The sequence below is a fragment of the Pseudopipra pipra genome, chromosome 1 (assembly GCF_036250125.1).
Source record: "Pseudopipra pipra isolate bDixPip1 chromosome 1, bDixPip1.hap1, whole genome shotgun sequence".
In the NCBI taxonomy this organism is placed as follows: domain Eukaryota; kingdom Metazoa; phylum Chordata; class Aves; order Passeriformes; family Pipridae; genus Pseudopipra; species Pseudopipra pipra.
This window is the reverse complement of record NC_087549.1, coordinates 14446957-14462818: the sequence shown is the minus strand read 5'-3', so window position 1 is coordinate 14462818 and position 15862 is coordinate 14446957. Positions and strand designations below refer to the sequence as shown.

General features: G+C 40.5%; 1 long non-coding RNA gene across 1 annotated transcript in view; it reads right to left on the bottom strand.

The window, feature by feature from the left end:
* The window catches only part of LOC135410021 (uncharacterized), a 56780-nt gene extending 41875 nt beyond the window's left edge, over nt 1-14905 (bottom strand). Inside the window, exon 1 of the long non-coding RNA XR_010428485.1 lies at nt 14422-14905. This is a non-coding gene — a long non-coding RNA (uncharacterized LOC135410021). The remainder of the gene's footprint in view (nt 1-14421) is intronic.
* Between the last annotated feature and the right edge of the window lie 957 nt (nt 14906-15862).

Genomic DNA, 15862 nt, shown 5'->3' with positions numbered 1-15862 from the left:
ATCCCTACCACAACATTACACAGATAACTTGACAGGTTATGTAACAAGCACAATTGGGGCTAGTGAATGTGTATGGGGAGTGTGGAGAAAAGGAATAAAATAAGTAGGTTCATATAGGAGAGAAAAGAGTGCTGTGAATTATTCTGCTTTATAAATGTTTCCTTGAGCATGACAGTGTGGAATGAGATGAAGCACCAAGATTAACTTGAAAAACAGAGTAGTGTTTATTTCTTAAAGGAAAATCCAGGAAAATGCTCTCAGGCCTTATCTACTCCCATCTACCTCACTTGACATATTTCTGTCAGACTTCAGAAGTAGGCTTGGTCTTAGCAGTGTTTTTATATCTTTTATTTTATCACACTTGCACTAAATGGCCTTAATCACTTTCTCTGCTCCTCCTAAGGGTCTGAACCAGCAGCTGCACCTGAAATATGCAGTATTTTACAAGACCTCCAAAAAACCTTATCCTTTGACCTGAATAAAAACTTTTAAGGGGCTAAATAAACAGAAGTTTTGTACTCCAAATACTGAATTTAGCTATCACCAGTGGTGCTGCCATTCAGCCCCTTCCTTCTACCTGAGTGTGGTCTGGGTATTGCTCAGGACTATAAGGATCCAAGCAGGTCATGCTGGTACCCACTGTAGCAGAAGCTAGGAGCAAGGCTTACTACTTCCCCCTCCGATTTCCACTCTCCTGACACTTCAGAAAGACAATATTTCAATGTGTGGAAACCATAAGCTTTTGAACCACCAGTGAAAACAGTCACATCTTCTTGATGTGACTCATAAATTTGCAGGACAATCTAACTTGGAGGGGACTTGTGGAGGTCACCTAGTCCAACATACAGCTCAATGCAGACTGAATTAGGGTAGGCTGCTCAACTCTAGTTGAGTTTTAGATCTCTCCAAGGATGTATATTCCACACCTCTTGAGGCAACTTTTTGCAATATTTGATTGCTGTAATGCTAGAAGATTTCCTTATATCAAAGAGGAATTTCCCAAATTTTATATTGCATCTGCTGCCCTCTGATCCTGTCAAGAAGAGTCTCTCTGATTTCTCTGCACCCTCCCATTAGGCAGTTCAAGATAGCAGTAAGATCTCTCCGAGGTATTTCTTCTACAGGCTGAAAAAATCTGGCTCTCCATCTCTTTTTCTAGTCATATGCTTGAGCCCCTGACCATCTTGGTGGCCTGTCCGTTGACTTGCTTCAGTCTGTAAATGTCTTTCTTGTATTTGGGAGTCTGAAATCATGATCACAAAGCAGACTTTGACCAAAGAAATCCATCGTGAAAGAATAATGAAATCTCAGCAGGAACTTTGGGATCCTGTATCAAAATTTTCTTGAGTCTTATATCAGGACATGCCTATCCTAGCACTAAGATCTTAACAGGTTAAGATGAGTATTTGTCATTCTGGAATACAGCTTTTAAGAAGCACCAACCTTACCCACTAATTCTTCTTGGAAGCTGAAATTAGGGCCTTAATATAAAGTTTAGTATGAAGATGAATGTAACCCACATCAATTCACTGAAGTTGTTTCTCTAATCCTCTTATGTGCATCAGCCCCTCTCCCTCAGGGGACACAACACACACGAAGTGCTTCCTTATCTTTATTCCAAGCTTAACTGAAGCAAACTCTTCACAGATGAGGGCAGAGTCTTCTCCAGTCACAAATTTACTGAAAGGACTAGAGGGGACCTGATGCAGCATGCTTGCTCTGTCTGTTTTTGTAAGGCAAAGGCTGATTTTGAAGGGTACTTGTTCAGAAGATGCTGTTTTAACTTTTCTCACTAATACCATTAGCAGTTTCATCAACATGCAGCTTACCTGCAAGTAGCAAGGTCACCGTTTCCCTCCATATTACAGCTTTGGAATCACAGAATCAGTTGCTAAAGACTTTTAAGATCCTTAGGTCCAACTGTTAACCTGGCACTGCCAAGTCCACTAAACCATGTCTCTAAATGCTACAACTACATGTCTTTTAAATACCTCCAGGGATGGTGACTCAACCACTGGGCAGCCTGTTCCAGTGCTTGATAATCCTTTCCATGAAGAAATTTCTCCTAATATCCAATCTAAACCTCCCCTGCTGCAGCTTGAGGCCATTTTCTCTTGTCCCATCACTTATTACCTGGGAGAAGAGATTGACCTCCACCTCCTTTCATGTAGTTGTGGAGTATTAGAAGGTCCTCCCCGAGCCTCCTTTTCTCCAGATTAAACACTCCCAGCTCCCTCAGCTGCTCTTTATAATACTTGTGCTCCAGATCCTTCTCCAGCTCCATTGACCTTCTCTCCAGTCTCTCAATGTCTCTCTTGTAGTGAGGGGCTCAGAACTGAACACAGGATTCAAGGTGCAGCCTGACCAATGACTAGTACAGCGAGACAATCAGTGCCCTGGTCCTGCTGGTCATACTGTTTCTGATACAAGCCAGGATGCTGTTGGCCTTCTTGGGCACCTGGGCACACTGCTGGCTTGTATTCATCCACTGTTGACCAGCACCCCCGGGTCCTTTTCTGCCTGGCCCCTTTTCAGCCACTCTGCCCCAAGTCTGGAGCATTGCATGGGGTTGTTGTGGCTTATGTGCAGGACCTGATGCATTACCCCTTGTTAAAGCTCATACACATAGCCTTGTTCCATCAATCCAGACTGTCCAGATCCCTTTGTAGACCTTTCCCACCCTCTGGCAGATCAACACTCCCTCCAAATTTGGTGTTGGCTACAAACTTACTGGGGGGGGGGGCATTTGGTCCTCTCATCCAGATAGTTGATAAAGATGTTGAACAGAACTGGCCCAAATCCTGAGCCCTGGGGAACACCCCTGGTGACCAGCTGCCAGCTGGATTTAATTCCGTTCACCACCACGCTCTGGGACCTGCCATCCAGCCAGTTTTTCACCCAGGAAACTGTTCACCAGTCCAAACAATTTTCCAGGAGAATGCTGTGGGAAATGGTGCCACAGGCTTTATAAAGTCCAATTGGACAATATCCACAGCCTTTTCCTCATCCACCAGGCAAGTCACCTTGTCATCGAAAGAGATCAGGTTGGACAAACAGGACCTGCCTTTCCTAAACCTATGCTGGCTGAGCCTGCTCCCTGGTTGTCCTGCATGTGGTATGTGATGGCACTCAAGACAAACAGCTTCATCACCTTCCCCAGCACCGAGGTCAGGCTGCCTGTAGTTCCCTGGATCCTCCTTCTGGCCCTTCTTGTAGATGGGTGTCACATTTTCTAACTTCCAGTCAGCTGGGACCTCCCCAGTTAGTCAGGACCAATGATAAATGATGGAGAGAGGCTTGGTGAGTTATTCCACCAGCTTCCTCAGTACTCTTGGGTGAATCCCATCCAGCCCCATGGACTTGTGTGTATAAGTAGTATCACAGGTCACTGGCCATTTCATCTTGGATTATGGGGGCTTCATTTCACTGTCTTCCAGCTCAGGGGACTGGGTACCTGGAGAACAACTGGTCTTACTGTAAAAGACTGAAGCAAAGAAGGTATTAAATAACAACCTTTTCCTCATCCTTTGTCACTATGCTTCCCCCCACATCCAATAAAGAGTGGAGAATCTCCTTAGCCCTCCTTTTATTTCTTCTGAAACACAAAAGGACGTAGGGATTGCATCTCTGAGAGTCTCGGCACAGGCTGGAGCTGACCAAACATCTAGTTTGCCCTTGGTAAACTGTACTTGTTAGTTCATATTTGGTTTCACAACCATTTCTTTTACACTACATTCTGTAAATCTGAACAGTTTCAACAAGCACTTTGTCCCTGTCGATGTAAATAGTCCTTTCTGCAGAAATACTCTCCTTTTTAATTTTAAGGGTACTTCTAAAGACTTCCCCTGAGCCACTCTAGACCACAGAATTGCCTCAGGACAGCTTTAAGCTCTCTGTTTCCCTTTATGAATCCAGCAAAATGGGACTTTGATTCTAATTAAAAAACTTAAACTGCCAATAACAAACAATTACCAATCATGGCTCCTGTTTCAAGATGAAATATGCTTGAATGGTGCTCATTTCTTGCCCAATATATCTTTTTTTAATCTCTGTTTTCATTTTAGATAGTTTGTTTCTCCAATAGAAAAGATGGTTTCATCTGAGATAACACAGACAGAACTGGTTCCAGTTTTTCTTTTTTTATAGTTCACCAGCTATATTCAGTAATTCCAGTGCTGCTCTCTGCACTGATCCAATGTCTATTGGGAATTTTCTGTGTACTTGTATTCAAAGGCAGGCTGATGGATTCAATATGACTTTTGCTATTTTGGTTTTGGTTTGGTTTGGTTTTTTTCCTGGCTTTAAGAGAAACGCAACTTCGGTTCAGAGTGTACAGATTTTAATTGCTAGCACCTCAGGTAACGTGAGGGCTGACTCAGTGGGTAACCGAGGCAGTTTGGCTTTTGTGATGGACAGGAGACAGCAACTACATTGTTAACAGTATCAGAGCAGCATGTTTCCTGCTGCCTTCATTGCTTTCTGGGATTTTAAATGCAAAATATTTACCAGAATATTATTTGCTTTATCACTGCATCTAACTATCACTGATATGCAATGGCATATGGCAAATCTAGGGGTTTGCTGGGGCTTGTATCATGTAGTTATCATGTGGTGGGTGTTTGTGACCTGGTGCCATGGAGGAATATTGCTGATATTCCAAATATCTTTTGGAACATGTCCATTGGGGAAGGAAAAGAGAAGCAATCTGCAGGAGCCATTTATCAAGTATGAAGAAAGAAAAGGAGAGAAGGGCACAGGTATGACTTCCTAGGTCTCTTCCATGCCCTGTGATGTAGTGATACTAAACAACTCTTGTTCCAGATGCATAAGATCATGAAGATGACTTTGTATAAAGGGAACACAGATGAGCCCACACCAGCTGTAAATGGCAAGGAACTACATCAGAGCACCAAATGCATCCTAGTGATTACATATAGCATGTCACAATTATACAAAGGCTTTTTGATAATCCTTTCAACAGCAACCTTTTGGGCTTCTGGAGTGTTTGCCTTTAGAAGAAGAAGATTCAGTTTTCATGGTTTACAAAAGATAACTGTGATACGTGTTTGCTGATGACCGGGGCTAACTGCTGTGCAGGTAAGCAGATACTCATGCCCCCTGGCATGCTGTAGACCAGGCTGAATTATGTAAATCATCAGCAATGTAGAAATTACATTGAAGAAAAAACAAAGAATTCCTTATCCAGGGTCTTCTTTGCCTTCCGACTGTGCCCTGTTACACTGATAAAATGAAGTCCTTCTGGTGCTATGTGGCAATGCCGGGCAGCCAGAAAGACTTCAGCTTCTGAAATGAGTTAAAATCTGACCTAATGTTTGGGAAAGAGCACAACAAAGGCAGGGTGAACAAAGGTGTTCAAGTCTGTCAGGGTACAGACTGACCATTTTGGGAACAGTCTCAGGCCAATCACCATCTATGACTGTGTCTAAAAATTAAAAGAGCAAGAAATTCACTTTGAAATAAACTGTGGGCAAAATATAATTTGGTCAACTCCATCTTAGCTCAAGGCAGAGGTAGGACCCTGAGCTGAATAACAGTGGGAATGCCACATGAACACTGGCATATTCATTCTCATCTTTAAGTTGTTATCCCTACTTTAGCACACAGAGAAGTGAGAGGCAGAGAATAAGTGATTTGCCCAAGGTCACAGTTAAAATCTATAGCATGGATAGGAACTAAATTCTGATCTATTGAAATCAAGTTCTGCAAAACGACCCTTTCTTCATTTTATGGATAGGTAGTTAGAGGACTTAGCAATGTGAAAGTAGTTTAATAACCCCAGCAAACATGCCACAAATCCATAGCTGTTGTATATAAATACCTCTCAGATATCACTGCACATCCCAATCTGTCCTCCATTCCTTTTGCTAGCTCAGCAAGGTGTCACATAAAATTAGACTCAGAAGTTAACACATTAAACATTTATTGATCTCAATAAGTTACAGTCAAATATGTCCTGTCTCTTAATGAAGAAAAGTAAAAGGTCATCTAAATGCTCATACAGTAACTGTGATGTGATACAAAATATTAGTTATTTATTAGAACAGAATAAGTATTAAAGTCTTTAACTCTTACAGTACCAAATAACAAGGGTCAAGATACATGATTATCCTATTTGTCTGACCTACTTGCAAGACATCCCAAATAATTAGTACATGCCTTGTTATCACTGTAAAAATCCTCGTCTAAAGTCACTTACTTATAATAAGTGACAGATCTAACCTAGCAATATCAAACAGACAGTAGTCACTGCTTTGGCTTTTCCATGGCCAGGGTATCAAACAGGAGATTAAATTCGCTTTATAAAGCCACTGAAGAGGCCTTTTTTTTTTTTTTTTTTAACAGAAAACCATTCTTCACTTTGGTTCCTCAGGAAATCTACCCTTCCCTCTCTGCACATATTAGCAGAGAAGAAAAGTCTCAAACTCTGCAGGTGAAATTTTTACTTTCTTCAAGGTGATGGCAAAATATCAATTTAAGGCTGTAGTTTCACTGCTGGCACTTAGCAAGAAATAGGAGAAAAACACCCATAATGAAGATCTCTGCCTTACAAGTCCCAGTCTCTGACGTCTGCATTTGGATGGCCAGCTACTGAAATACATGGTTTTGCCAGCTGCTTTGCGTGACTGAGAGCAAGAAGCATCTCTTGCTAGAGACAAAGGAAATTCCAATTAGTCCTTAGATGTCCTTGCTTTGATCTAGCAAAAACTTTGGAGCTAGGAGTGGTATGGTACTTACTGACTTGCAAAGCCTTGAAGAGAGAAAGCCTGGGGGTAAGGCAGGACAGTTTCTCTTCAGCCCCAGAGGTTTAATGAGAAAGCAGATTAATTTTTCTTTTACAAATGCTCATCTTAGTTCAGAGGAGACATGGCCTAAAGGGCATCCTGATAACATTCAGTTTTATATTTCTACCTCAGAAAGTTTGATGAATATGTTTGAGCACCTCAGGAAACCTCTTGGTGAGGGTCTGGATGAGAATGAGATAACACAAGGGTAAGTGAGAATTTGGGGAAGCACAAAAACACGTGAAAAAAACAAAGTTGTTTTATACTGTTACAGTTGGCAGTCAGTCATTCTCCTAGCACTGAGAATTCAGTTTTTGATCCTCAGAGCCACAGGTTTCAGTGAATATTAGGGATCTGGTTGTCTTTTGGAGAGCCCATTCCCTCCTGGCAAGTCCAAAATGGATTCTTGCTTGGAGGCCCTCACCACATACCACAAAGTTTCCCTAAGAAGGGCATCTTGGGAACATCAGCAGTGAAGGTGTCTTGATGTCCTTTAAGCTTTCTTTTGGCACCCCTTGCCTTGCCTGTTTGTTAGCATTTGCCATAACACCATCAAACTCAGTGGCTCTCTTTGGATACCCCAAGCAAACCCTTCCGGATTTCCATTTACCTCAGCCCTACAGAAAGCAGGTGAGTGATGAGCACTTTGTCATTCCTGCTGACAGTAGAGATGTCAGAACAAATAAAAGATATCTTCACAGCAACTGTGTCATTTAAACTTTAATAAACCCTTTGTCTCAGCCCTGCCCTTTGACTGACCCCATCCACAGCAGCCAGGCACAGGGAAGCTCAGTCAGTGTTATCGGCACAGCACGTGGCCAGACCTTGGTGCCTCGCCAGGCTCTGCCAAGCAGGGCCACTGCTCAATGAAACTCCTGCTGCAGCACATCACCAGGACTCTGCAAGGGCCACAGTCATGCTGACAAGCACCCAAAAAGAATAAAGCAATGAAAGGTAAAAATAAGAGATTAATAGATTAATGTGAAGTGAGTTGAAATGCCTTCCTTCACATCAGTGCACCACTGCATTTCACTTCAGCAAAACTGGTTTGGGCTCAGACCACTACCACCAAAAATAGGTCTTGGCTCTTATCTGGGAAATAATGGGAACAAAAAAAAGTATTATTCTGTCAGGGCAGCCTTCTGCCCCAGATGCCAAGAAATGTCTTTATTATTGGATTACTAGATACCAAATTAAGTCTAAACTCTTAAGTCTGTGGTAGAATTTATGTTAAACAAAACATCTCCCTCTGTAAGATATCTTCTACAGACACAGAGAAACTTTCAGATTGCAAAAATTCCTCAGCAAAAGACACCTGGCAAGAAAAAATTGCTGATAAAGGAGAATATTCTTCTTCAAACTACTCTAAAAATCCTGTGAGCAGAAGACGAGAAATACAGCCATTTGGGAAGAGGGAGAGAGCCATAGGGAAATGAGAACATGGGTCTGACAGAAGCCTTGCTTGCTCCCAGTCCTATTTGCTTTGAAATCGCACTTTTTGTTATTTCTGCAAAGCAAAAGTCAGGTTACTGCCACTTTTTAGCATACCTGGTGCTGACAACTGTCAGCATCTCATTGATTCTTGTAAATAGTCTATAGTTTATCTCTGGAAATTTACCTCTGGAAATAGGTGACTCAGTGCCAATCTCAGCCCCTCTTTGTAAAAGTAACAAAGGCAGCCACAAGGTCCAACCCTAATGGTCATAAAAAAATTTGAGAATGTAACACAAATGCCTCCTTACTAGAGGAATCAGGTAGTAATATAACAAATCTAACCTTTCATTCAATCTTGTGAGTTTCAAGCCAGTCTCAATATTTGTAGCTTGAGCATGACCTTGGAGATAGGCAATAATAGAATCTCCTTGTCTTCTTTGACAATAGGCGTTGCCCTTCTGTCCTTTTCGTTCTTCTGAGGGCAATTTGTCTTCCAAGCTGTCAGTGTATCCTTGGCCCATGAGGCATTTAATGCAAAAATTATATTAAAAAGAAACAGGTGATTGCATAGGAGATACCCATTTTCCTTCTTCTGAATTGATTTCTTCTCTCTTCTTGTAGTTTCCTTCTCCTGGCAGTCATGCAGCTCTGCTTACACACAAAGCCAGATCTGCATGAGTGGCTGGTTCTGCTGCAGTGGGAGAGGTTTTCCTCATCTCATTACTTCCGTCCCTGCTCCCACCCTTTGCACCTGTGCAGATCCCCACTCTACAGCTGTGTAAGACTTTCCTTTTGGGAGCTTTTTCATGCCTCTAAATGAAGCATTGAAACTATTTTGGGATTCTTCCTCATAAAACATCAGATGATTTAGCCAAAATTGGACACACCAGCTTCAGCTTGGGGCTGGAGAGACTGACATTTGTGTTTACTGCAAACTGACATCTGTGCTGCTGGATTTTTTTTTTTTTTTTTTCAATTTCATATGTTTGAATGACACGTATTTACCAAAACTGGAATTTACCTGACCAAGTAATGGCAGAATTAGTCACAAACTTCCTGAGAGGAACTGATAAATTCCTGACATGCACAGATGCCATGGGCACAGGCGGACCACTTATTGGCAGGTCAGGAATTGATTGTCTTAAGGAAATGAGTCTGCTCGTTTTTCCAGTAATGAAGTGCAGTTTTCCCTTTATTTTCTGGTGCACTTTCTGGTGCATTTTCTGCCGTGGAGATATTAAATGTAATATTCCTTTCTGATAGTTGCATCAAATTGTATTCATTAGCACTTTGTATAATTCAGCGTCATTCAACATTTGGATTGAATTTCCTTTCCAAAATACTTTTCCTCCAGTTCTGGAGACTTCTTCATCTTTGTGTCAAATACTGTCTTCAAGATTGTACAGAAGCTGCTCATCAGTTCCTTTAACACTTTCTGTTACTTGGAGTACTTGGCCTTTTCATTTGCAGGTGTACTTGGAAAACTATAAACTGAGCAGGTATTTGCTTTACTCGTGATGATGCTGTTCATTAACTGTAACTATAAGGGGAGTGACTATCTCCTGATTTCTTATAATTTTTGATAACAGAAAGTAGAAAGCAGAGCCTTATCCCAATATAACTTTTATTTTTATCATCTCTGAGCAGATGTTCAAGCTTCCTTGCTTTTACACGCATCAGCTGACTGCTCTGGAGTAAGAAAAATGGTAAATCTCTTTGTTGTTGTGTGTGCATCATGCTGACTGCATCAGGAAAACTCCTGCTACAGTGGGAAATATGCAAATCCTTTGTGGCAACACCATTCCCCTAACATCAAAACAGGAATGTTTTGTTGTCTGAGCAGTCTTGGACTACATCGATGAGAAATGCACCAAATATGCAGCAAGGGAAGATGCTCTTGAAACACATCTTTTGCAAGATTCTATGTTCTAGGAAGTTTTATTCCCATGCTGTGGGACTGACTAATTAGGTAACTTAATAGTATAAGCCTCTGAGTACAAAAAAAAGCTGTTCAAGATAAGTCTTTCAAAAGCACAAATATACACTAGGGAGTAGGAAAAAAAGAACATATTTTATACCAAAATATAACTTTTAAAAATTATGTATTAATTTAAATTTAATAATTTAAAAAAATGTATTAATTGATTGTGAGTGAATACAAGGGAAACCCTCTGAGCCTACTTGCATGTCCCAAGCTGTACAGACATGGTAGAGAGACAGTGCTCATAGTGTTCCCTCGCTGAGGAATTCCCAGCAACCCAAGGGCACAAAGCCATTTCCAAAGCTAAACCGTGCCAGGGGACATAGTATGGTTACTTCTGTGTCAGGTCCACTCACGCCTCATGACTTACTTTATCCTGCTTTGTGTATATAACTCAATAGTTTTATACATATAGGTGTTGGTGTATGTGTGGGGGTTACTTATACGGGAAAAGATGAAAGCAAATGTGCTGTTCAAACATGCTATTTAAAACTGCTTTGATGCAAACTAAGGAAAATTGAGGAGAGTTAGCGTTCACAGCACCATTTGAATGGTATTTACTGAGAAATCAGACCTAATATAGACAGCGTCACGCATTCCTGCTAACTGTGGTCAACCAGAGCAAATAAAATCATGTTCACTATTTCCTAAAGGTATCCCTTGATGAAAGATTGTGTTACAGTAGCAACATAAGCATAGGAGAAAAATCAGAATGAACAAAAAGACAAACAAAAATGGACAATAATAAAACAAAAAAGTAACACAGGAAAGATCAGAGGTTTTTTCATCTGCATGCTTATCCTCACTGAGGAATAGCCTATTCCCTTGGCACTTGAGCTGCTGGAAATCCCTACAGCAGTGGGAAGGTTATTCCGCACACAGGATGTCAAACTGACAGTGTGGTCTTGATGCAGGGGCTCTGGCAATCATCAAGGCAACGGTGATGGATGGACTGTTGACTACAGACGACGGCAAGAAAATAACAAGATATGGCTGAAAGCAGCAATTGATGTTTATAATGACAGAAGCTGCAGAAGTAAAGATGCCTCATTCCCATATATCATGAATGAACAGGAATGAGGCTGGTAATTCCATGGGATATGTTAATATTGAGTGCTTATGCGGTGTCTTAAACCTACGCATATGAACTTTGTGTAAATATATGCCAGCATAAATCAGATGAACTTTGGATTTCTGGATTAAAGGTTTTTGAGTGTGGATTTCATTTCCTGACAGAAAAACAGGCTTTGAGGGAAAACAGATGTTTTCCATGAATGCTTCTGTTGCACTAGAAAGCTACTTTTAAAAATGGGAGACATCAGAAAGAATCTTCTCAGGGTTCTTGCAAAAGGACATCAGGGGAAAAGATTATCTTACAGATAAATTTTTTGTAGTGCACAAGGAACTTCTTGATGAAAACATACACATTTGCATAGAGGAGAGATGCAATAGAAGCAAAGTACACTGACATACATGTTCAATTGGGTTTTTTTTCCAAGATTTCCAACAATTACACAGGTATTAATGCTTATAACACCAGAATGAGAACATCCCTGGAGATATTGTATCTGCATTATAACTCTGGATCTTTATTAGAATCATGGTACAATATTTTCAAAACTTTGTGTGAAGAGGAAGGTGAAGCCAGACAAATTTTCCTTACACCAACACATTATATTTTTCCTCCACTGCATTGCAGTATGACCACTACTTTGGTTGGCAGAATGACATTTCATTACCAAGACATATGGGAATTGATTTAACAAATGGCTAAAGAATTAAAGTATCCAATTGGTAGTAATAGCTGAGCACTATTTCCCACTGACTGAAATTCTTTTCTAAGTACTATAAGTATGAATTGAACATAAATCCATGAAGACCACCTGCCCAAACTCATCATGTGAAGGAGTTTCTGACCTACTCTTTTTGATTACTAACTTGGGATTCAGACTTTTTGTTCTACCTCTAAATAGAAAATGGCATTTTTTTTCATGCTGCAACATTTCTGCTGTAACTTCAGAAGCAGCACAGGTCTCTGACAACCAGATTTCAGAAATTCCCACTTTTCTGTGTACTTTTCTGGTGTACAACTTTGAGCAGGAGGGCTCCATCTCAGACAACTCTTTTAAAAGGAGCTGGCAGACCAGCATTTCAGGTAATTTGAAGGGCAAATTTGAAGGGGAAATTATTTCCCTAGTTAAAAGTCAATTCTTTATCTCTTTTAAAATGTATCTGGAGGGCTGGGAAAAGAAAGGTAATGTTGAAAAAGGAAATAGGTCTTTTTTAGGATGATATGGTTTGAAGCTGGCTCCCTGCCAAGTCTCCAAACCTTACCACAAGAAGTCCGTCCCCCCCCCCCCAAACCTCAGGGAGAAGAGGGAGAAAAACAACCAAGAAAAACTGAAATGAGAGAGAGACAGCTAAAGTGATATATATAAATATATTTACACTTATATTACAGGTATATACAATTGAAATATATATACAATTTCACAAGGGAATGGGAAGGGGGAAGGGAAAAGGAACAAAACCAAAATAATATATATATATATCCCAATTAGCAGCCCAATATCTATCCACTAAAAGAGTTAGCAAAGAAATAGCTCACTACTCTCCTTGGGACAACCGAGAGTCGCTCTGGAACGATCGCCGGCAACCTCCGTCTCCCAAGGTCGGCAAGACCTAACCAGGCCTCGCTCCCCAACACGGCAGACTCAACAGCAGGGAACCTGCACCTCCAAGCCGCCGGAAGGAAAGAGAGCGAAGGCCTTTCCTCCTTTCTTCTTATAGCCTGGCTTACGTAAAAATCGTAGGGAATACTGGGTAAATCTGGACCCTTCCTTGGTTACAAACTAGTCACCAAGGAAGGCCCAGACTAAACCACCACAAGGAATAGGAAGACAGAATTGGACAAATATATTAACAGGGGAAAAGTAATTTTCTGCACGTCTGCCATGAATTTGCATAATGCTATCTTAACTACTGTTCAAATCAAAGCCAGTTCAAGTAAACAGAAAAGTCCCTGATTGAACTAATTACAAATTTCAGAGATGAGAAAGGTTAAGCAGCAAGCATTAGCAGGTTTATTTGAAAGCATATTGTAGTGTACACCATAGTGTGGTGAAAAATATTCTATTCATGCACAGTTGTGTTATCATAATTGCCAAAATGGTTCAGCATCATTTTAGTTATTAAGGCACTAATGAACCTTTAAACGCATGCTGAGTCCCAATGATGTTACCGATTTACTTGCAGGTTAAGAAGTGAAAACCTTTTCTGTTTGCTTTTCCCAGAGTAGAAATGTTAAGATTTTAAGGAATAATTGGCATAATTTAACTTTATCTAAAACTAAGACATGTAGTCTAAGCTAATCACTTCAGTGCTGTATAAAATCAATGGAAACAGATAGAAATTCCAGAGGTATTTCATGAGTAAATGAAACTCTAAGAACTGGGAGAAGCAAACAAACTACCTAGTCCTCTACTGTGTCTCCAGAAGTGGTCAGCAGAAGGTGCCAAGTGGAAAGTACAAGAATAGCTCCCCACAAAACTCCCAGGGAAGTGGGGATCCTGAGGCCAGCAGCAGCATCTCATTCCTCCCCTCTGATGACAGCAGCGCATGTGACAGGACACGAGTCAGCTTCCTCCAGTGCTTTTTTCTCTCCACTGGCCATGGGATGAGCACAGCTGCCTAAAAGCCTCATTTGTAAACGATGCAGACAGTTGCGATGATGTTTGCCCAAGCCTGGCAGCTTCCTAGCAGGCAGTGCCCACAAGGCTGAGAAGCTGCTTTTACAGAATCAGGGGCAGTTACTCATTCTGCTAAGGCAACACAACCTCACCACAAGCCCTTCTGCTGCATGGCCTGCAGGGTGGGTGCCATACCTACCATCCATCCTGTATCCGAAGCAAGAAACCATCCCAGAAGGCCATTAATTCCTGAGCTCAGCACAGCAGGCACTCGAACTGGTTAATGCCCAGCTAGCACAAGAAGTCGTTCGGCAGAGCTCTGCTGCAGCTGCAGATCCTCTCCCCAGTATGAATCATCATATTATTTAGAAATTCCTGACCAAAAATACATATCTTTTATTTCAGCATGATCAGAGTGCTATTTTTCTCTTGTACCTCTTGTACAAATGAATCTTGGTCTGCAGAAACAGTATCTATCATGTTGTATATCCATATGCATGCAAAAAAATCTTACCAGATGTCTGGGAATCAATTGGAAGGTGCTAGATTCCACTAGATTTATCCAGACACCTGAATTTTCTTGTGGATGTCAGTCTTCCATTAACAGATGGCTGTTGTGAACTGACTTTACATATGACTTTATAGTTAATTCTGCTTTATTCTGACAGAAAGCCAAAGTCTTTTAGCAAATCATTCAGGGTAAATAACAAGCAAAGCTGTTGTTTTGTTATTATAGATAAAAATATCCCTCCTTCAAATTGCAGTTATTTTTAAAGGTATTTCCTAATATGGCTGTCTGCTGCATGAATCATGACCTGATCCTGGTATCTTGGCAACTGCATTAGTTATTTTATATCTGGCAACTCACATAGCTTGAAGAGACTGAACAGATCTTCTATATATCCAGTCTCATTTTCTAGTGCTATTCTAATTACCACACATGTGGAGTCTATTGCTCCTATCACTGAACCTAGCAATTGGAAGGACTTTATATATTCCTTGTCGCTGATGTTCTGAGTTTTGGAGGAAAACTACCAGGAAATAAGGATTTATTCTGTTAAGAAACACATCCAGCTGTTTGAGGCACTGGGAGATGAGGATGAGTAAGTACAATAATGTCCCCAATTTCTGATTTAGGAGGAGTGGAAATTTAAAAAGAGCAAATGAACAAAAGGAATTAAAAAGAAAAAAACAGATTTTTTTTTCCCCCCAGTCCCAGCAAAGCATCACCTCTGTCTCCAAATCACTCTCAAAACACTTTTCAGGCTATGACTGGGAGAAAGAATTATTTGTCAAATATAGATCTGAAAAATCTCAGATCTACTTGCTTCTCTGTTAAATAATGAAGGCAGTAGAATGAAGATTAGCAACCTGCAGCTAAGATTTAGTCCGGAAGGGAAAAAAGTAGGAAAAAAAATTAAGAAAAGCTTGAAATTTTAGGAAACATGCAAGGTTAAACCTCCTATTAACTCACATGTGCAAATGGCAGTTCTGCAATTAGCATTTAATCAAATCTGAGGAAGGGATTCAAAGGTATTGACTTTATGATCTTCTCTACTAATTAGCTCATTCTATCTATGAAATAGGAATATTTTCTTATTAAAATCAAAGTTATATCTACTAACATTGGATCTGATCTAATGTTAGAGAAAATCTAATTATTACCTAAATAATAACTACATAATCTCCTGCAAGAAAGTTGGAAGGAAGATTAAATAGTGTTATATCCACTCTGGAGATAATATGACTGAAGCAGACACTGAGGAGGAAAAAAAAGAACAACTAACTAGACACAATACATCTGGACACAGTGAAGTAAATGTCTTCCCCCTTCTCTGACACTAACTGCTGAGATACGTTGTATTTTTTCAAAGGACTGAGTCCACACTGGCTATGTCTATACTGCTAAATTAAATTGTGCCAAAGGTCCTGGGAATGATAACTCTTTCATTTAC